At 42.5% G+C, this 26,239-nt stretch overlaps 1 pseudogene; it reads left to right on the top strand.

Annotated features, from left to right (window-relative positions):
* Positions 1–19,286: 19,286 nt before the first annotated feature.
* LOC100085520 lies at positions 19,287–25,962 on the top strand (annotated as a pseudogene).
* The last annotated feature ends 277 nt before the right edge of the window (positions 25,963–26,239 follow it).

The raw sequence follows: 26,239 nt of genomic DNA, 5'->3' as shown, positions 1-26,239 counted from the left end.
GAGAAATTTTCTTAGTCATAAGGGAAATAATTAGTGTCTCCCAGAAACACTATCAATACTTCATTTACTGTTTTTTCAGACCATTTGGGGGTAAATAAGTGCAAACTCTGGATTTTATATGCTGACTCAGGGAGCTAAACAAAACAGGGAGATCATACTGATGAGCAGTGCATGGGAGAGAAGAACAAGTGTGTATATGTTTGCCTGAAGACTCTCAGCCATAACTGCTGCTCTGTCACTGACACGACAAGAAAGGAATGACATTATTCTGAAACTGCTTTGGGGGGACTTCTGGGATTGGGTAATCTTGTCTCTGGACCTACCCTACTAACTATATCTGGTTTCTTGAGCATCCCCTTTGTGTCTTGTAATTAAATAGGCTGTTTGTCTTAAATGGGATAATTAACTTCAGGTGATAAAACAGGATTCCCAAGAATGGAATTCTGGAATAATCAGCTCTGCACCTCAACCAACGGAGGGACACTTGAGGAGGATGGGCAATAATGAGATACCCAAACAGCACTTGATTGATGAACTGAAATGTCCATATGAGTAGGAAGGGAATATTAGGCACATTAAAAAGAGTGAAATGCCTTTAAGCAAGGTGGCATAACAGATTGTTGTTAGACAATAGCTGTGGACACCAGTCTGGTATGCAGCAAACAGGAGAGGGGTGGCTCCTTTGACAATAGATTAAGGAAAGATTGTAATACCAAAATTATTTCAACAATATCAACTGCCCCACCACTTGCTTCCAGGACACCCACTGGCCCCTGTCCAGCCCAGGAAGGACTCGAACACCGGTGATAGGGTGAGTCCACATCCAATCCTCTTGCAGCAGACCACGAACATCTGATGCATGGGACGGAAGCCGCACAGTGATCCTGCTGGATTATTTGATTTGCTACTGCAGCATTGGCAATGAGTTGCACTGATGGTAATACCCTTTCTTACCCAGTCTCCAGGCATCCAACAGCACACTTTATAAGACAATTAGAAGGAACAATAGGAGCTTTTCAAAGACCTTTATTACTCAAAGTAGAATATCCTCTCCTACCCTAAGATCCGCCCCAACCCCAACACTCCCATTCTGTCCCACCCAAAATACACATTAAAATCCTAAAAAAGAGGGAAAGATGCAATGCTCACATGAGAGGGAAGAGTATGGCCTAGAGGAAAAAGCATGGGTCTGGGAGTCAGATGACCTGGGTTCTAATTCCTGCTCTGTAACCTACCTGCTGTGTAGCCTTAGGCAAGTCATTTAACTTCTCTGTGCCTCAGTTTCATCATCCGTAAAAAGGGGAAATTAAAACCTATTGGTTCTCCTACTTAGACTGTGAGCCCCATGTAGGATAGAGACTGTGAACTACCTGATCATCTTGTATCTACCTCAGTGCATAGTAAGTGCCCCTTCCCTTTCCTCCTTCCCCCCATCTCCAGCATACACTAAAGTCCTACAAAAAAGGAAGAGATGTGATGCTCACTTGAGAGGGGAAGAGAATGGCCTTGGGGAAAAAGCATGGGTCCTTCAGTAACAACTGGATGTGTAGAAGGAATCTCACTGATATTATCACCAGAACTTACTGTATGCAGAGCACTGTCCTAGGTGCTTGGGAGAGTACTATACAGAAGAGCTGGAAGACATAGCCCCTGCTCACATTGAGCTTAAAGTCTTGTGGGGGAGGCAGACACTAATATAAATGAATAATTTATAATATATAATTTATAGATATGTATGTAAGTGCTATGGGGCTGAGGGTAGGGCTAATATCAAATGCCCAAAGGTCACAGAACCAATTGTATAGATGATGCAAAAGGGAGAGGGAGCTGGGGAAAAAGAGGGCTTAATCAGGGAAAGCCTCTTGGAGGAGTTATGTTCTTAATAAGCCTGAATAAGGTGGGGGGAAGCATGTTCTGGCATATATGGAGGGGGAGGGAATTCCAGGCTAGAGGAGGATGTGGGAAAGAGGATGGCAGTGAGATAGATGAGATCAGGGGACAGTGAGTAAGTTGGCACTAAAGGAGTGTTGTGTGCTCTCTGGGCTGTAGTAGGAGATCAGTGAAGTAAGTTAAGATGGGGAGTAGGGAAGGGAGGACTGACTGAATGCTCTAAAGCCAATGGTAGGCAATTTCTGTTTGAGGGATGGGCACTCTTGGATGTTCTTGGGAAGTGGGGAGACACGAACTGAACATTTTTTAGAAAAATGAACCATGCAGCAGTATGGACTGGAGTGTGGAGAGAGAGTAGCCAGAGAAGTCAACGTGGCGGATGATGCAGTAATCAAGGTGGGATAGGATAAGTACTTGGAGTAACACAGTAGCAGTTCGGATGGAGAGGAAAGGGTGGATTTTGGCGATGTGAAAGTAGAACCGACAGGATTTGGTGACAGATTGAATAGGTGGATTGAATGAGAAAGATGAGTCGAGGATGATGCCAAAGTTACAGATTTGTGAGATGGGGGGATAGTGGTATTGTCTACAGTGTTGGGAATGAGAGGGATAACTATATGAACAACTTTAATTTCCTTGACAGCTAGAGAATAAATAGGTGAGAGATGGAGGTAAAAATTTGTTCTTAAATATCTAAAATTTCAGTCATTCTTATCAAACCAGTTCTGCCTGATTAATGTTTGTGAGCCCTGCCCATGTTCCTCTTGGCTACCTCATGGAACTACTCATTTCACTCTTTGTCTTTGGTGGAGACAGATGAAGTTTCTTGATCTAACAGGGCTACTATGGTATTGACAGGAATATGCTTGCAGGTATTTCATTCTTCAGAAGCCTACCTTTCTGCTGCCACTTCACCTCCACCACACTCTCTTCTCAGTTCCTTCTTAGCCAATTAGAGTAAGCCCTTTCCTTGATTCTTTCCTGTAAACTGCCATCTCTGCAAACTCTTGCCATGTGCTGAACACTCATTCCTTTCTTGCAGGTGATCAGAGGTACACGTCTTCCTGGGTTTCCTTGCCCCTTTTTCCTTCAGATTTCACATGTGCATTTGAAATGAAAAATATTTCAACCTTTATTTCACCTTTGGAGACAGCTAGACAGCTCCAGTGGCCAGAATCCAAAGGCTCTGTCTATCAATGCTTATACGAAGCCCTGTAAATTTGGTATGCATCCCGTTTTCTGAAGTTTTTGCTATCCTTTATGGTTCTAATACTTGTATTGTTTATTATGTATTTGCATTTATTCTATCATCTTCCTTCTACTGAAGGCATCTCAGGGTCAGGGAGTGGGTCTCAATGCACTTTTGTAATTTTCCCCAGTCCTAGAGTTTGGCACAAACTGGGTATTTAGTCTATGTTTTTTACCGGCTGATCAGTATGTCATCATTATATGGAGTTTGAAATCCTTCAATATCAGGGACTTCTTTTCTTCCTCTGGACAATCCTAAATGGTATATTATAGCTGTGAAAGCCAGTCTGACATTGGACCTGTTTGCTCTGTAGATGACATGAATTTTCATACTGAGGCAAATTATAAATGTATTTCTTGGGGAATGTCTTCTTGAGGCTTTTGTTCCCCACTGAATGTATATCTCTAGCTAATCTTTGCTTTTAAGATAATGTTATTAATGGTGATTAAAACATCTTCAAGCATAGGTAGTAAAGAACTACCTACTAATCACTTAATCAATGGTATTTATTGAGTGCTTACTGTAGGCAGATAATGCACTAAGCATTTGGGTAACTAGACTAGATTTGGTAGACACAAGATTTAGTAGATTTGGTAGATTTGGTAAACTAGATTTGGTAGGCAATCCCTGCCCTCTGTAGCTTAGCCTCCAACAGAGAGACACTGAAATAATTTACACATAGGGGAAGCAACTCCACCTTCAGCCTCACAACACTTATACACATAGCTATATTAATCTCTGTCTCCCTCTTAAGACTCTAAGCTCATTGTGGACAGCTTTCGTGTCTACCAATTCTGCTGTATTGTACTCTCCCCAGTGCTTGGTGCAGTGTTCTGTACACAGTATGTACTCAATAAATACCACTGATTGATTCATTGGCTATAAGGAGATGTACATCATTGCTGTCAGATTGGGAACTCAAGTACATAGACAACACAGGAGGGAAAGAGGGTAGGATGGAATAGTGAGAGGTTAGTCAATGAAGACTTCTAAGAGAAGATATTCTTTTATTAGGGCTTCGAATATGAGAGAGTAGTGGTCTTTTTATGGTATTTGTTAAGCGCTGTGCCAGACACTGCTCTAAACATTAGGGTAGATACAAGTTACTCAGGTTGGATACAGTCCATGTCCCACATGAGTCTGCTGGTTGGGCCTTGGCCAGACCAACTCGATTTTTTTAACAAGCCTCCATTTGCTCTGAGCAAACACTCCACGTATCTCCTGGGGCCAACCTGAGGACTGAGGGCCCTCTATTCTAAAAAGCCACAAGGTCACTAACCCTCGAGGGCTGGTAGTGGGCAACAAGGCTAAAAACCCACAAGATCACTGGAGTGGAGAATTCTCAAGGATCATGCCACACAATCCTCCCAAATATGACCACGGGGGAGACAAGGATCAGGAAGTATCAGGGTCTATTTGGGAAGAGGGTCTCAATGGACTCTCACAGTAGGTTGGGACTCTGTCACACCATCATGGCTATTTGCCTCTGCCCAGAGTTTGGGACTTCCACTCTGTCAGACACACAGCTGGAGCAAGGAAAAGGATGTATTCTCCCTGGGGATTTGATTTCTGGGGTGATTTGAAAAGTAGTCTTGGAGACTTGATTGCTGGGTGATTTGAAAAGTAGCCTTTGGAGAAAAACAGTGTCTCCTCCCCAGTTCCACTGGTTGCTAGAAGCTGGGGACCATGTTGGCCAGTATACTCGCCACTTATTAGTCCAAGATTAGCCTTGCTTGTGAGTAATGCATCAGTGTATTCCTTTCTAGTGCGAAGCATTTGTGGGGCAGAAGTTAGGTGCTTTGCCATGTGCTAGTAATGCATAGCTCAGTGGAAAGAGCCCAGGTTTGGGAGTCAGAGGTGATGGGTTCTAATCCCTGCTCCTCCACCTGTCAGCTGTGTGACTTTGGGCAAATTACTTAACTTCTCTGTGCCTTAGTTCCCTCATCTGTAAAATGGGGATTAAGACGGTGAGCTCCACTTGGGACAACCTGATTACCTTGTTTCCCCCAATGCTTAGAACAGTGCTTGGCACATAGTAGGCACTTAACCTAGCAGTTCAGTGCTCTGCACATAGTAAGCTCTCAATAAATACAGTTGAATTAATAAACAAATACCGTCATTATCATTATTATTTTAAGTTTATTCCTCCTGAGTAGGAAACATCTGTGGATGGGATCTAGGTGCTTCATCTTGTGTGAGCCCGTTGTTGGGCGGGGATTGTCTCTATCTGTTGCCAAATTGTACATTCCAAGTGCTTAGTACAGTGTTCTGCACACAGTAAGTGCTCAATAAATATGATTGAATGAATGAATGAGTAAAGCATAACTATATTTCTCCCAAATGGGAAGTGTTTGTAGGTCAGGTGCTAGGGGGTCTCCTCCTATTCCTCCATAAGGCAAGTTCAATTTGCCACTTGGAATAAAATCTTACATGATACAGACTTTCCGACTCCAGTTTCTCTGTGCACCGATCTTTGACCCAGTCCCGGCACGATGGGTGGCAATGAGAGTTACAGTTTTAATCCCTATTTTATAGGTGAGGTAACTGAGGCATAGAGAAGTTAAGTGAGTCGCCCAAGGTCACACAGCAGACACATGGCAGAGCAGGGATTAGAACCCAGATCCTTCTGACTCCATTAGGACATGTTGCTTTCAGTCTGGGGATATAAAGTGGGAGGGAGTTCCAGGCAGGGGTGAACAAGGGGTCAGTGGCAAGAGACCTGAAATTGAAGCACAGTAAGTAACTTGGTTTCAGAGGAGCAAAACGTGACTTGGTTGTAGAGGGAGAGGAGAGAAGACAGCTAGGAGGGAGAGAGTTGATTGAGTGTCTTAAAGCCAATAGTGAGGAGTTTCTGCTTGATATATTCATTCATTCAATCATATTTATTAAGCACTTACTGTATGCGAAGCACTGTAATAAGCCCTTGAGAGAGTACAGTACAAAAATAGACACATTCCCTGCCCACAACAAGCTTGTTGAAATGATAGATGGATAACCATTGGAGGGTTTTGAGGTGTGGGAGATGTGCATAGAATGATATTTTTTTTTAAATGATCCAGGCAGCAGAAAGAAGTGTGGACTGTGGAGGGGAGGGACTGGAAGCACAAATATCAGTGAGGAGATTAATGCATTAGCAGCAGGGCAAGATCAGTTCCTGGATCAAGTTAATATTTTGAGTGGGGAGGAAGAGGTGGATTCTAGAAAAGTAGTGAAGGTAGACCTGAAAGATTTGGGGACTGAGTCTGCTGATTGAAAGGGAGGGATAGTCAAGGATAATGCCGAGGTTACAGTCCTGTGAGATAGGGAAGATGGTGATGTTCACAGAAATGGGAAAGATTGGAGAGGAGGTGATTTGGGTGGTAAGATGGGGATAAGATAAAATGAGGACAACTGTTTTGGACAACTTAAGTGTGAGGTGTCCATGAAACACTGTAGCCTCCCAAGAGCTTAGTACAGTGCTCTGCACATAGTAAGCACTCAGTAAATAAGATTGAATGAATGAATGAAAGATATCCAAGAAGAGATGTTCTGAAGGCAGGAGGAAATGCGAGATTGGAGAGGTCAGGGCTGTAAAGGTAGATTGGGAGTCATTCACATAAAGGGAGTGGGTGTAGGTGGATGCTGGAAGGAGACCCAGAACAGAGCCTTCAGGAACCCTCATAGTTAGGGGATGGAAGGTAGAGGGGAGACCGGCAAAAGAAACGAAGAAGGAGCATACAGAGTGATAGGAGGAGAATTGGTAGAGGACAGGGTTCCATAGAATCACTTGAAAATATAAGGGCTCTAGGCATTCTCCCCTCAAGTGAGATCAATGGGAGATTTTCAGTGAAGAAAGACACTGGGCAGGTGTACTCCCCAGGTTCTAGAGAAGCATATCCAGAAGTGCTGACATTAGCTGGGGACACAATCATGCTTAGTGAATGCATGATATTGTTAATGAAATATATCACCTCCCTCTAAACTCCCTATCCTCCTAGTTCAGGGAATATATTACCTGTCATATAATACAGTAGGACCCCTGCCATCTAATTCTCAGCCTCTACATCTCTTTCTTCCATCACCTTTCACTAAGAGTTTATATTTATAAGCAGAACTGCCTCAGCAAGGTCAGAACATCCAAAGGAAAATGATAAAAACAAACTTCATTCAAAGTAACACTGACAATCTCTATGTGAGGAAGACAAATTGATTTCATGGGGCAGTTCTTCTTTCAGCAAATCTTAGGGAATTTCCCTGAATATGAATTTGATAAAACACCATTGATTTTACAGTGAGATTTAGAATTATGAGTTGTCACTACTTAAGTGGTTGTTCCAGTGACTTGGAGATGCAAGCTGCATGACCTAGTAGAAAACAAACAGGCTTGGGAGTCAGTGGTTCTGGGTTCTAATCCTGGGTCAGCAACTTCCCTGTTGTGTGTCAAATCATTCAACTTTTCTATGCCTTAATTTCCTCATTTGTAAAACCAATCAATCAGTGCATTCCAGGAGCTTACAATTTAGAGAGAGATTCAATAACTTTTCTCCCTCCTACTTAGGTTTTGAGCCCCACATAGGATAGAAAATGTTTTTGACCTGATTATCTTGTATCTGCCCCAACACTTAGTACAATTCTTAACATATAGTAAACATATAACAAATACCACAATTATTATTTGTAAAGTGTCCTCATCTTCAAGGGCATTCCAGCCTTCTTTTTGGAAGCCCAGACCTGAACTGCTTTCAATTTGAACCAGAGCTAGCCCTACATCCTAGTACAGGAAGCCAGAGAAAGAGGTCTTGGGTCCTGGAATTAGAAGATATTATTGCATTCTAGATGCTGGTTGGGTAGCAGAGTTATTGTGTATCAGACTGTCATTTTGTTTTTTTGTCTATCAGCATTTATTACGGGCACTGGGAGCAAATATATTCACAAATTTGACCTGCTTGGATCGCAACCATATCAGCAGTATTATCTAGAAACACAAATGAAAATGGTTCTCGACGACACATGTTTCTGTTTCCCAATTAGGAGCCTGAAGAATTCATGGTTGAAGTCTCTTTCTAGGTAGGGAGAGACGGGGCTGTCACTAGGCAATGGAGGTTTATTCCAATACCTGGTGTCAGTGGAGAGAGAATGAGCCAACTTCCCCTACCCCTAGTTTGAGACTATTAAGGATATCTTCTTACGCTAGTAGCCAAGGGCATAAATAGCTATTTAGGGGCAGTACTGAGGGAAATGTCCAGGAGTGGGCTGAGGGGAAGTGACTGGAACATGCTGGGAGGATTCCACCTTCTGAATGACCCCTCCTTAATCATTCTCTTCCAACACCTTCTTAGCAGGGTTCCACAATAGGGCATCATAGATTTTTTGCTATGGCACATTATTCAGGTACAATCCTTCAAGATGATATATCAGGTGGTGCTTTTAAATGTCTTAGGGGTAATCTGTGTCTCACTTTGAATAACTAGATCACCTGATCTGGTGAGCAGGTGGAGGAGCTGGAAAAGAGGGAAGTGGGATTTTCCATGAAGATTTTCCATGAGAAGCAGCTTGGCTTAGTGGCAAGAGCATGGGCTTGGGAGTCATAGATCATGAGTTCTAATCCTGGTTCTAAAACTACCTCCAAGAAGCCTTCTACTTCCAAGAAGCCTTCCCTGACTCTCCTCTGAGAAGCAGCATGGCTCAGTGGAAAGAGCACGGGCTTAGGAGTCAGAGGTCATGGGTTCGAATCCCCGCTCGGCCACTTGTCAGCTATGTGACTTTGGGCAAGTCACTTAACTTCTCGGTGCCTCAGTTACCTCATCTGTAAAAGAGGATGAAGACTGTGAGCCCCACGTGGGACAACCTGATTCCCCTGTGTCTACCCCAGCACTTAGAACAGTGCTCTGCACATAGTAAGCGCTTAACAAATACCAACATTAAACAGGAGGGAGTGGGAAAAGAGAACAGGGGAGCTTACTCAGGGAAGCCCTCTTGGAGGAGGTAGGCCTTCAATAAGGATTTGAAGGCAGGGGAAAGTAATATATGCCACTGATTGATTGCTTGTTTGATTGGAAGTACAATTACTAGGACTTTGCTGGTGGGAAGCACTTAGTACAGTAAGTGCTCAATAAATACCACTGACTGATCACTCATTTGCTCTTACTGCTGTCCTAAACAGCTGAGCCACATTGGAGCCTTCAGAAATTGCTATGTCCAGATAACGCTTTTTATGTAGAGCTGAAAATAATCCTGATTTGGGCGGATAATGTGAATGGGACTTGGTGTATCTCTCCCCCTTGCAGTTCAAGTGATAGAAATGCAGGGAATTTACAGCAGGAGATGGGTCACTGGTGTCCCCAGGCAGTGATGTTACATCCTGAAGAGTTGGAAGAAGGAAATTGAGCAGAGGTCTGGGAGTCAGGAGGACCTGGTTTCTAATCTTGACTGTGCCACTTGTCTGCTCTGTGACCTTGGGAAAGTCACTTAACTTCTCTCTGCTTCAGTTCCCTCATCTGCAAAATGAGGATTAAGACTGGGGGGGGCGGTCCCATGTGGGACATGGACTGTGTCCAACCTGATTACTTTGTGTCTACTCCAGTGCTTAGAAAAGCACATAGTAAGCACTTAACAAAACCATAAAAAAAGAAAAAGAAAAAAATGATTTTTTTTTTTGCCGACGGAAAGGGAGAACAGCAAATTAAACCTTATTTTACAATGAATACATATAAAGTCCAAATAAGGCACTATCCATTATTTAAGGAAGGATTGGCAAACAATAAGTGATGCTGTATGCAATCACTTCAGTCTCTGAGGGGGGAAAACTTAACAAGACTTAAGAGTAATGACTTGAAAGAGGTTAGTCAAACAACCAACTTTTCAGCTGAATTGTAATTCATGGTAAGCAGCCCTCTATTAGCTTGTATCTACAAAAGACAATTGCTTGGATTGTTTGCTAATAGATGATCTGGGACTTTCTTCAGTACTGAAGAACACTTTTTTAGAAATTCCTCGATCTGGGGTTGTAAAATACTTTAGATATCACCACATCCAGATCACCTATTAGTAAATAGTCCCAGAAAAATTTGCAGCTAAATCCATCGCAGTCCCTCAGTTCGGTGCATCTTTTATATTAGCAGCACTGGCCCCTGTGAGGCTTGGGTATCCTCCCGAGGCTAATGAAACAGAGAACTGGGGTAAACACACAGAATTCCTCTTCTCCCTGGTACACAGATGAGCTAGAGTCATCTCCAGTGGCCAAGGGCAGCCAACTGCTGTGTAAGTCAGCCTCTGTGTGAGAGTGCAGAGTGGACCATTGAACACAAATGAAGTGAATATCTTTGCATTAAAGCCTGAAGGCTTTTGACTCCCACTTTAGAACAAAGAGCTGAAGATAGTGTGTGGGTTTAAGCCACTTATTTTGTTGATGGGCCAGTGGTTAATTGATATGTGCTAAGAATCTACCCTTACTAGGGAGAATGAAGGAGGGAATGACTCTCCTGCTTGGAAAAGACCACAAAGTCAAAAATAAAAGATAGATAGGAAGACAGCCTCACAGATAGTGTTACTATTGACTTTCCAAGCTCCGGCTCCATGGCAGTGAGGTGAACCCCAGGCTGCTTCCGCCATGGAGCCAAAGCTGGTCTCTCCCCTCAACTTTCCTGTCCGTCATCACGCACTCCCCTCCACACCAACCCTGCATGTGACCGAGCCCAGGCATAGAGTCTCTGCTGCTGTGGCAAATTTTCCTCTCTCTCTTTTTTCCCCCCAACTCCAAACCATGTCTGAGTTGAGCTCCACTGTGCAGAGGAGCTCCAAGCCCCTTCATCCGCTCCGTGGTGTAGAGAGGGTGATACAACTGTTTTGTCATCCTTGCAGACCAAGGTGAGCCAGGCAGCACAGAGGATCCAACCTGCCTTCACCAATGTCACTCTCCCCTCTCCTACCTCCCCTCATCAATGACACACCCCAAAGGCCTTGACTGCTACCTCTATGGAGCACCACCATGAGGCACCATTATCTCTGGGCTCATGTGCAGCACCTCCTGATTAGTCCAGAGGCCTGGCTCCACTATCAGACTGGATCCAGCACCTTAGGACTGCCACTCTCTTTCCGCACACATCTTGACACCAAGGTGTCATGGTGAGCCCCCCAGCTTCTTGCTCACAGTGCAGCCTGAAGCATCTCCTGCCTCCACTAGACATCTGCAACTCCTGTCCAACTGCAGCTTGTCATGGACCTTTGCATCCGTAGTTCCCCAGCACCCTAGAATTTTGGGGGTGCACCCCCAACTCTGGGCCACTCATTTGTCTCCAAAATGATGGACTAGGCCACGAAGAGGAGATCAACAGGAAGGTTGGAGGAGGGAGCAAGAGTAATGATGAATTCCATTGATGACTGAGGGATGCCAACTTCTTGCTCAACTGCCAATGAGAAGCAACTGAATCTGACCGATAACACAAGGACTAATGATGATTCCCGCTGCTAGGATCATCTTCAGGAGGGCCAAGGAGAGCTGAGTGTCAGCTAAGGGGTGGGCTTATGCAAATGAAAAGATGTGTCAAAACCCTATGGGTGTAAGTGAACCACACTCAGAACCTAGTTCAGTAGCCTCTGACTTAGAACTTGTGGTTGTCCCTGTCTTCTCTAAGCTAAACCTCTGTGGGAGTGGTAGCAGGTAGAAATTTAGGTGTCTCCAAAACTGACAAAGTCTTTCAAGGTGGAAAGGCACCACACATCCCAGCCATTTGGGATGTCCTGGCAAGGGCAGGGACTTATTCTTTTTTTGAAACTCCCATAGTGCTCCAGGTGCAACATGCTCTCTGGTCTCTATCTCTCCCTGTCTTCCTCAGTTCATTTCTTCTCTTGGTCACTTTTCCCCTCCAGGTAAAAATGATGCTACTGACAGAGAACTTTTCTCTGTGTGGGTGGTCTTGACTAAGGAAGCTGACCAGCACAACTCCTAGTTCCTTCCACCTATGTCACACTTGATGATCCTTGCTTCTGGTGGTCTTTTTGCAAGATAGCTGGGTTATCTTTACTAGTCACTTTTTTTTAATTGTGTTTGTTAAGCGCTTATAGTGTCAGGCACTGTACTAAGTGCTGGGGTAGATACAAACCCCAGCTTGCGCTTCTTCCCATCCTTTTTCTGGACTTTAGTAACGGCCTTCTTCGAGCCCTTTTTGGGTGCTGGAGCGGATTTCACTGGTTCAGGCATCGTTACACCTAAGCTGCTCAGTTAGTCAAGGGAAAATGTGTAACTCTCTGTCAGCTTGATACTTATAGCATGTGAATGCAAATATGGGGTTTCTCTATTCGTCCTTTTGATTGGAGGATGTTCAGTTGCCGCTATGCAAATTGGGGTAGATTGCACCAAGCCTACTATTTTTCCTTCTGATTTTCACTTAGGCATTGGTAAACACTGTGCCCTCAGCACTCTTGTGCATTCAGCACTTCCAAGCACCATTGTCTAGGATAATAATAACAATAATAGTGGTATTTATTAAGCACTTAATACGTGCCAAGCACTGTTTTAAATCCTCACTTTCTCTCCATTTGGAGTCTTTGCAGAGTGTGAGCTCCTATAGAGACAGGGACCATGTTTAATTCCCAAACATGTATTCTCTCCCAGTATTTAGTTCAGTGCTCTTCACACAGTAAGAGGAAGCACTTAATAAATACTATTACAACTATTTGTAAGTACTGGGTAATTACTCAACCTCATGGAATTAAGAACTTCGACACACTAGGTAGTAACACGATGTCACAAAAAGGGACTGGGAAATTAAAAGTGAATTTTCAACTTCCGGGTCTAGAGAGCTTGGATCGAAGATTCCAGCTTCCTATATCAATGATTCCTTGATTGACTCATCTTGTCATTGACATTCTCAGGCCCTTGATTCAGTACGAAAGATAAGAAAACGAACAGTAACTTTCGAGAACTTTCCATCTCAGGTGGAGACGGAAATGATTTGTGCCAATCATTTAAAAACTATTCAATTATCTGAAAAATGAAAAGTGTAGAGTTGTTGTACTCTCCTTCCTTCCACATTACCTTGCAAACATCTTTGCTACTTGTGTTCCTTTCTAACTTGGATCCCAGAAAGAGAACTACAAGTTCAAATAGTTGGCACATAGTAAGGGTTTAACAAATACCATCGTTATTATTATTATTATAGGGAGATAAAAGGGCAACATTGGTGCTGCTTGAGTGGATCGATATTGTGATTTTTTGCTTTTAGTTATAGAGTCCTCATTCACAACACTGCAAAGTAAGCAAACACCTGCAAGCTGGGTCCTCCAGAATTAGATGAGAATCCAAGAAGCAGTATGCTCCTTTTGGAATAATGCAGTAGTGCCCTGAAATGAGAGCTTCTGCAGTGTCTAATCTCCCTCTTTTTTCTTCAGTACATTTGATTTCCAGAAGTAGCACATGGAGCTGGAAATATACATTTAAGCCATTTGCATCTAAATATCCCCATTCATTCCCAGGCTCAGAGAGCCAGAGGAGAAAAAAACAAACAAAACAAACAAACTGAGACCATCTGGGGATATATAGATATTTGTGCAGGGTCAGCTCGAATGAGGCTAAGGTCTGGAATGATGCAGCAGATGATCCCAGGGAACTGGAAAGCATAAATGAGGCTAGGGAAGTACTCTTGGGCTGCAGGTATTAGACATTTTGCCACCTGTTATAGTAGACTTCGATCTAATAAAAATCTAGTTCATGGAAAAAGTTATATAAGGTACACTGTTCTGAAAATTCTCATATCTCACTTCGACTACTGCACCAGCCTCCTCGCAGACTTCCCTGCCTCTATTCTTTGTCATCAACTAGTTGATTATTTTCCCCCTCTGGCCTGGAAATCCCTCCCCCTTCAGAACTGATAGACCACTATTCTCCTAAACTTCAAAACCTTACTAAAATCATTCCCTGACTAACCTCTCATCTCCCTACTCTCTTCGCCCTCCCTTCTGGATCACCTATGTATGTGACTCTGTAACCTTTAAGCAATTTGATACTGACCCCATTGACATCCCTACAGTACTTATGTACATATCTTTATGCTCTGTTGCTTCCCCTACCTGAGACTTATTTTAATGTCTGTCCCCCCTCCCTTGAATTGAAAGATCGCCAACTCTACTGTACTTTTAAGCACTCAACAAATATCATCATTATTATTATTGTTGTTGTCATTTTTATTAGTAACTGAAAGTAAAAATAAATTTTATATGAGTTACCTGTGGGATCTAACCAGATTCTCAGCTGTAGTAAAATGGCAGTGTTCCAATAACATAGTTGGGGGCAAAGTTTGGAAAATCACCCCTCTTTTAAACTTTATTACATGAATACAAACATCTTGCTATCTGGTTGTGGAATTACAGAAAGAAGACATGAAGAAGAGATTGATGATATTAGCTAACCTGTGCCCTTGGTGGGCAGCCTGTAGTTTCTCTTCCCACTAGTCAATCAGTCAGCCAACTGTATTTACTGAGCTCTTACTCTATGCAGAGCACTGCACAAAATGCTTGGGAGAGTACTATATTGTTAATTAGTTAGTATTGCTAATATAACAGGCTCATTCCCTTCCCACAACAAGCTTACTGTCTAGAGGGGGAGATAAACATTAATACAAATAAAATTACAGATATGGACATAAGTACTGTGGGGCTAGGAGGCTGGATATAATGGAAGAAAGGTTGATGCAGAAGGGAGTGGAAGCGAAGAAAAAGAGAGCTTAGTCAAGGAAGGCTTCTTGGAAGAGACGTGCTTTCAATAAGGCTTTGAAGAAAGGGAGAGTAATTGTCGGTCAGATTTGAAAAGAGAGGGCATTCCAGGCCAGAGACAGGACTTGGGCAAGAGGTTGGTGGTGTGGTACACAAGATCGAGGTACAGTGAGTATGTTGGCATTAGAGGACTGAAGTGTGTGGGCTGGATTTGTAGTAGCAGAGAAGTGAGCTGAGGCAGGGCAAAGTGATTCAGTGCTTTAAACCAAGAAGATTCAAAACTGGCCAGGTTTGTTCCTGTAAACAGGTCCAGAGATCAAATTCCCACTCCTCTCCACAGTTTAAGAGTTTTCCCTGAGAAAATCATTTCCTTGACATTATGTTTTAATTTTCCTTCTCTGAAGGGCCCTGGTCACACTGCAATCAGCCCAGGCTATTTTTAAAACAAAGTAATATCTACAGTTAACTCATAAAGTATTTTAAATGATGCTATTTTGACCAAAGTCTTCTTCCTGTGTTCTCACTTTAAAGGACAATCAGTTAATGAATCAATTACTAGTATTCACTGAATATCTACTGTGTATGAGCACTATATTAGGGGATGGGAAGAGTACAATAAAATTAATAGACTTGATCCCTCAAGGATCTTACAGACAGGAGAGACTAAAATTAAAATAAATTACAGATAAGAGGAAGAAGACACTCCTTACTAGATGGAGAACTCTGGGAGGACAGGGAAAATGTCTTCCAATTCTATTTTTTTAAATGGTATTTGTTAAGCACTGACACTGTTCTAAGCACTGGAGTAAATAGTACAAGGTAATCAGGTTGCACACAGTCCATATCCCACATGGGATTCAAAGTCTTAATCCCCATTTTACAGATGAGGGAACTGAGGCATAGAAAAGTGAAGCAACTTACCCAAGGTCACACAGCAGACAAATGACAGAGCAGGAATTAGAATCCAGGTCCTTCTGATTCCTAGGCCCGTGCTCTACCCATTCGGCCATGCTGCTTCCTGTGTACTGTACTTTCTCAAGTGCTTAATACACTGGTAGGCACATGGTAAGGTAGGTTCTTGGGAGTGGGGAAGAGTGGGTTCTTGGCAAGCAGTGTGGCCTAGTGGATAAAGTATGGGCCTGGGAGTTAGAAAGACCTGGGTTCTAACCCCTGCTGTGCCACTTGCCTGCTGTGTGACCTTGGGCAAGTCACTTAGGATCTCTTTGTCGGAACTACCTCATCTCTAAAATGGGGATTAAGACTGTGAGTCCCATGTGGGTCAAGGATTGTGTCCAATCTGATTATCTAGTATCTACCCCAGCATTTAGTATAGTGCCCAGAACATAATAAGCACTTTAAAAAATGGGGAAGTGTGGACTGAATAGTTTTTTATAAAAAATAATCTAGGCAGTAGAGAGAAGTAAAGACTGCAACTGGGAGATACAAGAGGAAGAGAAGTCAGAGAGGAGATGGATGCATTATTCAGAAGGATAAAGTTCTTACTTCAGTGTCATAGCAGTTTAGCTAGAGAAGAAAGGGCAGATTTTAGCGATGTTGTGAAGGTAGGACTGACCAGATCTGGTGATTGATTGATTATGTCAGTTGAATGAGAGCAGTGAGATGAGGATAATGTTAAGATTACAGACTTGTGAAATAGGGTGGATGGTGGTACTGTATACAGTGATAGGAAAGTGATAGGGTTGGATGAGGTTTGAGTGAGAAGATGAAGAGTTCTCTTCTCTTTTTGACGTGTTAAGTTTCAGGTGTTGGCAGGACATCCAGGTAGAGGTAGATTTGGGAATCATCCATATAGAGATGATCGTTCAAGCCTTGGGAGCAAATGAATTCTCCAAATGATTGGATGTAGATGAAGAATAGAAGGGGACCCAGAACTAAGCCTTTGAGGGACTCCCACAGTTAGAGGGTAGGAGGGAGAGGAGGAGCCTGGAACGAGCAGATGAGATAAGAGGAGAACCAGGAGAGGACAGTGTCAGTAAAACCAAGTTTAGATAATGTTTCCAGGAGAAGTATGTGGCCCACTTTGTCAAAGGCTGCTGAGAAGTCGAGAAGGGTTAGGATGGAGTAGATGCCATTGGATTTGGCTAAAGGAGGTTATTGGTGACCTTAAAGAGGGCAGTTTCTGTGGAATGAAGGGGGCAGAAGATAGATTGTGGGTTAAGGAGAGAATTGGAGGAAAGGAAGTGGTCAGTGGGTGTAGACAACTAACTCAAGGAGTTTGGAGAGGGATAGTAGGAGGGAGACCACAGTGGCTGTTGAACAGTCTATTCTGGCAAATGTCTGCTGATGTATCATGCTCTAGCACATCAGGGCTCTGCTGAAATCACTTGGGTTATAAATGTTTTTGTAGGCAAAATCATTGTAGGTCTATTACAGCTTACTGAATACCCACTCAAATGCACCCAATGTGTCCACTGCCCTAGCGGAGGAATACAACTAGCAGAAATAGGAGAGCTTGCATGGCACTGTGCAAGCCACTAGCTCATTAATCAATTTCTTCACACAGGATCTCAATCAATCCATCAAAAATCAAATAAAAATCAATCATCCAGTCTCAAAGGCTATGTGAATGGATGGAGGATCATGCATCATTATGGCTCTTGCTTGCCAGTTGATTAGTTTTTAAAGTGAGAAGGATGAATAACATACACTGAATTTGTTGGATAAAAGAGCATGGCCCTGGGGGTCAGAACACCCCCTTCTAGACTGTAAGCTTGTTGTGGGCAGGGATTATGTTTATTGTTATATTGTCCTCTCCCAAACACTTAGTACAGAAAACACTCCATAAGTACGATTGACAGGGTGACTGGCTGACCTGGGTTCTAATTCTGGCCTGGCCACTTGCCCACTGTATGAACTTGGAGATCGTCTCTGTGCCTCAGTTTCCTCATCTGTATAATGGGGATTCAATACCTGTTCTCCCTCTTACTTAGACTGAGAACGCTATGTGGGGCAGACTCTTTCTTTTCTGATTATCTTCTATCCACCCCAGTGATTAAGTACTGTGTTTGCCACATAATAAGCACTTAAACATGCTATTATTGCTATTAGTATTATTACTACAAGCCAGCCTATCTTTCAGTAGAGACAGTCATAACCCAGGGTCTAAACTTGCATACTTATGTGGAATTGAAAAAAGGAAGTACTGTAGTTTATTGTCATGCTGCTAAAAGCCCAACAGTAGTCAGGTAAAAAGTGTGGGGTGTTGAAGAGACAGTTCCAATAAAAGATATTTTTAAGTCCATTATTTTTTTACCTCTGTGACAGTTGTTACTGCAGTAAACACACCCACTATTCCTTACATTCTTTCAGCTTTTTCTCATCCAAATGAGAAAAACCATCAAACTGTTCAGAGAATCTGTCAAACACAATCCACGCACTGAGTTGCTATCCTGTTAAAGCATTAGCGCACTTCAGGTATCTATAAGGATTCTGCTTTCTACCAGAAAAGAAATTCAGTAGCAATCATGTAGTTATCTAAACCACTGACAGATTCATGTGTAACAAAATAAATTCATGATTATTCTAAGGTAAGTTAAAATTTCATAACCCTTGTGAAGACATCAAACAACATGGAATTTTAGATCAGAAGGTAACTGAATTAGCACTAATTTGAGGAGTATTCAATGTGATCAATTTTCTGTTGAGAAACAGCAGATTTAACAATACTCTACTCAAATGACTGTCTTCTGGAAATAAATTTGAAGTACTATGCAAGTGATACCTAAAAAATTCACATCAGTTTTGATAAAAGATGCACTGACATTTTCTGATTATGTTGTGGAAACCTTTTCACATTAAGGGAGCCATTCTGGAGATCTGAAACATTAATCCCTGCTGTATTTGATGTAAGACATTGATAGCCAAATCAAAATCTCTACTAAAATGCTAACATTAATTTCAGTTGCAGGTAGCCAGGTTAATCTTCAGATGCAGGTAGAGCAAATATCCTTAAAAACATTTTCTTTATGATATAACTTCAGGCCCTGGTATGTTAACAAATTATTATGTGGCAGGCCGTGGTCCTCATATGAAGTAGCATGGCTTAGTGGAAAGAGCAAGGACCTGGGAATCAGAAGACCTGGGCTCCAATTCAGGCTCCGCAACTTGTCTACTATGTGATCTTGGACAAGTTATTTAACTTCACTGTGCCTGAGTTATCTCATCTGTAAAATGGGAGTCCCATATGACAGTTGGACAGTGTCCAACCTGATTAACTTGTATCTACCCCAGCACTTAGTAAGGTGCCTGGCACATAAAGAGCACTTAATTATTTATATTAATGTCTGTCTAAAACTCTAGATTGTAAGTTCATTATGCTAATTCATTCATTCAATTATTGAGCACTCACTGTGTGCAGAAAACTGGGCTAAGCACTTGAAAGAGCACAGTACAACAATAAATGGACACATTCTCTGCTCACAATGAACTTGAAGTCTAGATGGGTGAGACAGGCATTAATATAAATAAATTACATAAGTGCTGTGGGGCTGGGAGGGGGGATGATCTAAGGGAGCAATTCAGGATGACAGAGGGGAGTGAAAGAAGAAGAAAGGGAAGGCTTCATTAAGGAAGGCCTCTTGGCGGAGATATGTCTGCAATATGGCTTTGAAGTGTGGGGAGAGTAATTTACTGTCAGATTCGAGGAGGGAGGGTGTTCCAGACCAGAGGCAGGATGTGGGCAAGAGTCAATGGAGAGATAGACGGGATTGAGGAAGAGTGAGAATTTGTCATCAGAGGAGTGAAGGGTATAGTAGGGGAGTAGTGAGGTGAAGTAGGAGGGGGCAAAGTGATTGAGTGCTTTAAAGACAGTGGTAAGGAATTTTTGTTTGATGTGGATGTGAATGGACCACCACTGGAGTTTCTTGAGGAGTCTCTTGCGGAGTGGGGAAGCATGTTCTGAACATCTTTATAGAAAAATGATCTGGGGAGCAGAGTGAAATATGGACTGGAGTGGGGAGAGAGAGAGGTTGGGAGGTTAACGAGGTTAGTAAGTGTATTGATGAGGTAGCCAATTGGATGGAGAGGAAAGGGCAGATTTTAGCGATGTTTTGAAGGGGGGAACCAGCAGGATTTAGTGGCAGAATGAGTATGTGCTTTGACTAGCAGAGAAGAGTCAAGGATAATACCAAGATTATGGGCTTGTGAGACAGGAAGGATACTAGTGTCATCTACAGTGATGGGAAAGTCAGAGGGAGGACAGGGTTTGAGAGGGAAAATAAGGAGTTCTGTTTTGGACATGTTAGCTTGAGGTGAAAGGAGGACATCCAAGTCGAGATGTCTTGAAAGCAGGAGGAAATTCAAGACTGCAGAGAGGGAGAGAGATCAGGGCTGGAGGTGTAGTTTTGGGTTTCATCCGCATAGTGGTGGTGGTCAAAGCCATGGAAGTGAATGAGTTCTTCAAGGGAGTGAGTTTAGATGGAGAATAGAAGGGGGCCCAGAACTGAATCTTGAGGGACCCCCATGTTTACTGGGTGGAAGGCAGAGGAGAAACCTGTGAAGGAGCCTGAGAATGAGTAGCTAGAGAGATGAGGAGAACCAGGAGAGGAGAGTGTCAGTGAAGCCAAGGTTGGATATTGTTTCCAGGAGAAGAGGGGGTTTGACAGTGTTGAAGTCAACTGAGCAATCAAGGAGGATTAGGATTGGAGTAGAGGCTGTTGGATTTGGCAAGAAGGAGATCATTGGTGACCGTCGAGAGGGCGGTTTCTGTGGAGTGAAGGGGATAGAAGCCAGATTGGAGGGGGGTCAAGTAGAGAATTGGAGGAGAGGAATTTGAGACAATGGTTGTAGACAGCTCACTCAAGGAATTTGGGAAGGAATGGTAGAGGGAGATGTGACAATAACGGTAGGGATCCAAGGGTTCAAGGAAGGATTTCTTTAGGATAGAGGAGACATGAGCATGTTTGAAAGCGGTGGGGAAGAAGCCACTGGAGAGTGAACATTCAAAGATGGCTATTAAGGAGGGAAGAAGAGAGGGGAAAAGTCTTTTGAAAATATTATTTGGTAATTCTATTGTAATGTACTTTCCCAAGAGCTTAATGCAGTGTTCTGCACATAAGAAGTACTCAGTGAATGCCCTTGATTGATCAATTGAATAATAAATACCATAAAAACAACAAAAACTTTGGGTATACAAATTGTTTTCAATATATGATCATCAAAGCTATACCAAATACTCTCCAAAGGAACTGAACAATTAAGAGCAGAGCTTTCCTGGATTTGAAGATCACCAATCAGTCAATTAATCAATTGTATTTATTGAGCACTTATTTAATGAAGAACACTGTATTAAGTGCTTGGAAGCATACAGTGTAACAGAGTTGGCAGTTATGTTCCTTGCCCACAGTGAGCTTGCAGGCTAGAGGGGGTGACAGACACTAATATAGATAAATACTTTTTTTGGGTATGTACATAAGTACTGTAGGGCTGGGGGAGGACTGAATAAAGGGTGCAAATCCAAATGCAGGAGTAGAGTGAAAGGGAGTGGGAGAAGAGGAAATGAGGGCTGAGTCAGGGAAGGTGTCTTGGAAGAGATGCATTTTTAATAAGGTTTTGAATGTGAGCAGAGTGATCATCAGTTGAAAAAGAAAGGGAGAGTCCACCTGGCCAGAGGTAAGTTGTGGATGACAGGGCAGTTTGGAGATACATGAGATCAAAGTACAGTGAATAGATTGGCATTAGATGAGTGAAGTATGCAGCCTGGGTTGCAGTTGAAAAGCAGCAGGGTAAGATAGAAGGGGGCAAGTTGTTTGAGTGCTCTAAGCCAATGGTAAGGAATTTCTGTTTGATGCGGAGGTGGATGGAGGTTGCCAGTGGTTGCCCATAATCATAATCCTGGTGCATCCCAAAATTCTGTTGAATTGGGTCAAAAACAAACTAACAACATAATGATGACCTATACACCCTCTTGTTGTTAGGTCACAATCCCCAGGAGTTAAGGTAATATATGAGTAGAGTGAGAGGAGAAAGGAGGAATATTGTTCGTGTTGATTATTTTTACATTGATGATATATCAAGTGGTGGTCAACTAAGGCCCCCCCAATCTTTTTCTGTCATCTTTATGTTATTTGTTTTTCATCGCTAAGTATCCTCCCTTGAACAGAGCTTATTGAACTTCATCTTAATAATGTTGGTATTTGTTAAGCGCTTACTATGTGCCGAGCACTGTTCTAAGCGCTGGGGTAGACATAGGAGAATCAGGTTGTCCCACGTGGGGCTCACAGTCTTAATCCCCATTTTACAGATGAGGGAACTGAGGCACAGAGAAGTTAAGTGACTTGCCCACAGTCACACAGCCGACAAGTGGCAGAGCTGGGATTCGAACTCATGAGCCCTGACTCCAAAGCCCGTGCTCTTTCCACTGAGCCACGCTGCTTCTCTTCTTGATTTGGGGAGATCGTTCTTCCTCACTTTAGTCCATTTCAATTTTATTTTTGTCTCCCAAAATGCTAGTAGGCCTGTCCAATTACAAATCATCTGCAAACACTATTCTGTCTTCAAGATCAATAAAGATATTGAATAGAATTGGACCCAGGTCTGATCCTTGTAGGATAAGCACTCGATTCACTCCATAGGTTGACAGTGAACCACTGATAACTATTCTTTAGGTGTGACCTCTCACCAGCCGAGCATTTACCTACAAGAAGCATCATCTCTGAAGATTGTCATGTGAGGCAGAATCAATAGCCTTCCTGAGATCTACAAAGATTACATCTTTGCTTTGTCTTCCTATGTAATGTTACTTTATATATCAGACATAAGAATTACTTTTGTCCCAACCTGTAAAAAGCCAGGCTTATAGCTTCTTAGCATTTGTGCTCTTATAAGGGCTGCATTTTCACTGTTTGAATCTTTGTTCTAAGACTTTTCACAGCTACCAGTGGTAAGATGGTCAGTTTGTAAATATCAGATGGCTCCTTTGGCTATTCATTTAAAGTTGGCCTTTTCTGAAATGATCAGTCAATAGTATTTATTGAACACTAACTCTGTGCAGAGCATTGTACTAAGCACTTGGGAAAGTATAATACAACAGAATTGGTAAACGTTTCCTGCAATGAGCTTACAGCATATATACAACCTAGAAGCAGCGTGGCTCAGTGGAAAGAGCCTGGGCTTGGGAGTCAAAGGTCATGGGTTCTAATCTTGGCTCTGCCACTTGTCAGCTGTGAGACTTTGGGCAAGTCACTTAACTTCTCTTTGCCTCAGTTACTTCATGTGTAAAATGGAGATAAAGACTGAGAACCCCATGTGGGACAACTTGATCACCTTGTATCCCCCCAGTGCTTAGAACAGCGCTTTGCACAGAGTAAGCAATTCACAAATGCCATCGTTATTATTATTATTACAATGCACTGAACCTACTGATAGAAAACAGCTTCATTTTAGTTCCCTAACTGCCCATTTTAGTATTAATGTTCCAGGTCACAGGTCCCTTTAAATAGCTTTTTTGAAGCCTAGAGATATATTTTCCACTTGTTCGGCCCTCGATGATTTCCAAGTGTAATTGGTATTTCTGCAAAACTACCTGCCAATTCCTGCAAGAATGTATAGCATCATTTTTTTATATTTTAACACTGTCAGTGTCAGAAATATTATCTTTATTTTTTTGCTCTGTGGACTGGCTTCTGGCACAAGTGAGACATGCTCTGGGGAACACCTTGTGGCTTTGTGGAAAGAGCACAAGAGAATCAGTGTGGTCTAGTGGATAGAGAACAGGTCTGGGAGTCAAAAAGACCTGAGTTCTAATTATTCTCTGCCACATGTCTGCTGTGTGACCTTGGGCAAGCCACTTAACTTCTCAGTTATGTCATTTGTAAAATGGGGATTAAGACTGTGAGCCCCATGTGGGACAGAGACTGATGATGGTAGTTGTTAAGCGCTTACTATGTGCAGAGCACTGTTCTAAGCGCTGGGGTAGATACAGGGGAATCAGGTTGTCCCACGTGGGGCTCACAGACTTCATCCCCATTTTACAGATGAGGTAACTGAGGCACAGAGAAGTGAAGCGACTTGCCCACAGTCACACAGCTGGCAAGTGGCAGAGCCGGGATTTGAACTCATGACCTCTGACTCCAAAGCCCGGGCTCTTTCCACTGAGCCACGCTGCTGCTCTAGAGCTTCTGTGAGACTGTGTCCAACCTGACACAGCTTCTCTAGCTGCTTCTGTGAGACTGTGTCCAACCTGATTAGCTAGTATTATCTTGAACAGTCTTTGACACATAGTAAGTGCTTAACAGATACCATCATTATTACTAAGAGTACAGGACTGGAAATCAGGATTATTAATGGACAAATTGATCTCAGTAACCACAGGGTGATTTTCACCCAGGCTTCTGTAGCTCAAAACAAGGCACAAATTTGTGGGCTCCTCAGTGCAACACCAATAAATAGTTTGAATACCCAATATGGATTTTAGTAGCATTTGCTGTATTCTGTGCTGGAAGAGCTTGGGAGAAGTAGCTGACTGAAAGGAGCCATGGTTCGCGATATCCATTGCATAACACAGAGCAGTGGGGTGAACTCCTTTGTCAAGCACAATGGCTACTTAGAATTTGATGCTTTATCCAGACTGGGCATTACCAGACTCAATAAACTACTTAAAGAAAAGACTCAGGACAGCAAAACTCCTGTTTCTGGAGGTGGCCTGTGTTAGGTCATTGTGGATAAGGCTATCAGTTCTAGAACATGGGTGGATATTGTGTCTCTGCTGCCCAGTTCTTTATCAGAGGAGGATGCCAGGATGTTGCTTCAGCAAGTAGTGAGATCCTTTAACAAATTCCTCTCAAGACTGTTCTTTAAAGACACGGTGGTGGTCAGTGAAAAATTTCTGAGTGGCTTTTTGGGATTGTTCAATGAACTGATGCACCAGAGAGTTGAAAAGGAAATGAAGAGTAATCCTATTAATCTAATCATTGAAGAGCATGTGAAACATGGGTCTAGTTTGGAAAGGAGCACCACAAATAAAAGTGACAAGAAGGTTGAACAGAGGAGGAAAGCAACTAAGGGAAGTGGGATTGTCAGAAGAAGTGGTGGCAGAAATACCAAAGAGTTCAAAGTTAAGAAAAAAAGAAGAAAGGAAGAAAAGGTGAGGGCAATGGTTAATGAGTAACAGTCAATTTCAAGGGAAGGAGCAAGTAGCCTGAGGTAATGTTCAAGTCCCTCGAAGAGATTGAGGATGTTTTGGGAAACCATAAAAAGGATTGTTCCTAGGAACCTGTTAAAGAACTCTCCAAACACTTAACAAGACCCTTTATGTAAGAGCTGCCTGGAAGTGGTGAGGTCAGCATTCATGTCTTCAACTTCTTCTGCTTCTGGCACCAGTAGAAAATGGATCTTCAAATAAGTGCAAGAAGAAGTTTCAAACCTATACAACAATATTAGATTATTTGAAAAAGGAATAAAGCACTTAACAGGTGACACTCAAACCAGCTTTTCTAAACACTTGCTGAATAAAGTTTGTACAGATATCTCTGACCTGATTTTAAATTTCTTAGCTGACCGACTTAATGATGGCAGCAGAAGATATCACTACCATTATAAATGAGGTGAAAAAAGATTTTAGGCAAATTACCAGAAGAAATCAAAGACCCTCTTATAAAATTCCCTAAGTCTCTCAATGAAAAGAGCTTAGAAGGCTTCCTTTCTTGTCTGGATTCTGTGGCAGATGCTTGCGATGTTACAGTGAAAAAGGGAGACAAGAAAGAAAAAGGAAAGACAGATACTGTTTCAACACAGATAAGCCTTGATTGAACAGCTAAGAGTTTTAGAAGACCCTGCTCCTATTCTGCACTTAACATGGGTCCTGCTGTTTCAGTTCTCCACTCACAGCATGCTTCAAGCACCTGGAAGATGTGTACCCCAGATTATTAGTTTCCTCAACGGTAAGATCCCTGAGGATCAACATTCTCTCTTGGCCCAGTGCCATGGGCTCTTAGTGAAGAAGTTGATTAGTCAGAATAAGAAGACTGGATAGGAAGGTGACCCGCTGAATTCACAGGAGAAAGAGAAGGAAGATGAAAGATGCTTCCAGTGCAGTTTGGAAAGAGCTCCAAGAAACCTCCATAGCTAACAAGGACCTAGTCCTCAAACCAAGAAAATCTTCTGTCATGGAAGCATAAAGATTTTCATATAATTTGAACTTTAAGGCATCATGAAGGGAAGTGGAAAAAAAGATAAAGTGACTTAAAAAAACAAACACATCATTTTACAGCTATTTTAAATCCAGTTTTTGTAAAAATGAATTTGTCAACTCCAGGAAGCTGTCTCTTGATTGTGGAATTTAAAGTTTATGACATTATTCAGATCTTGGGCTTAGCAGACCTTGGTTTCTTTTCCAGCTTCCTTTAAAAAAAAAAAATCCCCAAGAGTTTATCACGTTCCCTTCAGATGCTGGCT

Source organism: Ornithorhynchus anatinus, chromosome 5, assembly GCF_004115215.2.
Source record: "Ornithorhynchus anatinus isolate Pmale09 chromosome 5, mOrnAna1.pri.v4, whole genome shotgun sequence".
Classification (NCBI taxonomy): domain Eukaryota; kingdom Metazoa; phylum Chordata; class Mammalia; order Monotremata; family Ornithorhynchidae; genus Ornithorhynchus; species Ornithorhynchus anatinus.
Note: the sequence above shows the minus strand (reverse complement) of the source record. Positions and strands in the feature narration are given on the sequence as shown.